This window comes from Cystoisospora suis (genome assembly GCF_002600585.1).
Source record: "Cystoisospora suis strain Wien I chromosome Unknown contig_4904, whole genome shotgun sequence".
In the NCBI taxonomy this organism is placed as follows: domain Eukaryota; phylum Apicomplexa; class Conoidasida; order Eucoccidiorida; family Sarcocystidae; genus Cystoisospora; species Cystoisospora suis.
The window spans coordinates 2,513-3,964 of record NW_027157696.1 but is presented as its reverse complement, the minus strand read 5'-3'; the positions used below and the strand labels follow the sequence as shown (position 1 = coordinate 3,964).

Here is a 1,452-nt window from a genome sequence, read left to right as displayed (position 1 = left end):
AACAACCCACTGTGTACACGGCGAGCTCCGGCACCACCCGCAACGGTCTCAAACTGGGAACGAACAACGCGACTCGCCCCGAAACAAAAGTGGGTGGGTTCACGGAGGGGTCCCCACGGCGTTCTGTCTTGAAAGGATAATAACTTGATGCACACGGAGTCACGAACGTCGGAAAAAACAAGCCCAACATACGACGACCGAATTTACGGCTGTAACTGCGCTTTCTGTAGGAAAATGAATAAAAACTAATACAGTCCACTGGGACCAAAAAATGACATAGGACATTTTCTGACTCACACGTGCCTGGTCTCGCGCGCTTTCTGCCGCACTACCTTTTACTGCGGAAGTTAAAAATGCATCGGAATCTCGGCTTCCAGAAACCCGGCAACTATGGAAAAAGTCAGAACACACTACTGGTGGCGTTAGCTCGGACAAACATCCGCAGGCCCTTCTATCAAGAAACCTTCCCTGTATCAGACACCGTCCTCCCGTACAGAGCATTACACAGTAACTTGTGCACTCCACGGAACGGATACGGCGTTGCTGATGCCCCAGCCGAGAGTTTGCTCGCGGCTAACGGAAAAATGGAAATAGCTTCCTCTCTCCGTTTTCCTTCCTGTCGAACTAACAAAATCGAAAAACCTGACAACTCGTGAGAGATGACGGTATCGACACTCTCTTCTGCGAACAGCTGGCTCCTGTAACCTGATTTTCTTCACTTGCATCACTGCTCCTTTGACTTCCCATCTGTCCTCCCTCGACAGTGTTCCATCTCTTCTCGCCTCGGCACTCTATTTTTCTTCTCATTGGGTACTTGTGGCGCTGACAGACGACCCAGGGACGATGAAAGATAACGCGGCCGTCGCGGATTGACATCATCTCCTCTCATCGTACGCGTCCTCGCTTCGTCCCCTGATGCCTCTATTCCTGAGTGTCGACGCGACCTGGCACGACTCGCGCCGCCGGGCAATCCCATGTAGGCGTCAATAGGAAGCCCACGTCTCTGAGGTGCTTGCCGCTGCGAGATAACTACTGCCGCCATGACCTGCGAGAACAACACGTCTGCATCACGTGTTCACCGTGAAAAAAATTCTTGCATACTACACTCTACGGCACGTCCGTGTAAATACACGTCTCCACTAGTAATAAAGAAGGGACGTGACTTGAGAGTTCTCTTCTCGGGTGCGTAATGTAAGCTCCCCGCTGCCACCAGAACAGTGCAATGAAAAAGAGTGGTGCGGTAGGAATCACCCAGAGTGACTACGCCTTCAAAGGACGACGGAAACCGAAAGCGTGATTAGCCTTCTTCTTACTCGGGTGGCGGGCCAGGGGAGGGGAGACGTGATTTACAGGCGACGAGCTCCTCAAGCCTCCTGAAAGAATGTCTGTAACAACGTTAGCAGACTGTAGATCCACGTTACCCTGCAAAGAGTAAGACAGACGCGAAAAAAA

General features: G+C 51.7%; 1 protein-coding gene across 1 annotated transcript in view; it reads right to left on the bottom strand.

Annotated features, from left to right (window-relative positions):
* Positions 1 to 207: 207 nt before the first annotated feature.
* Positions 208 to 1,452, bottom strand: part of CSUI_008646 (not1 amine-terminal ccr4-not complex component) — a 3,757-nt gene continuing 2,512 nt past the window's right edge. Inside the window, exons 3-4 of the mRNA XM_068068773.1 lie at positions 1,314 to 1,422; positions 208 to 1,045 (exon numbers count right to left, since the gene is read on the bottom strand). The gene's annotated coding sequence lies outside the window, so the exon portion shown is untranslated. The remainder of the gene's footprint in view (positions 1,046 to 1,313; positions 1,423 to 1,452) is intronic.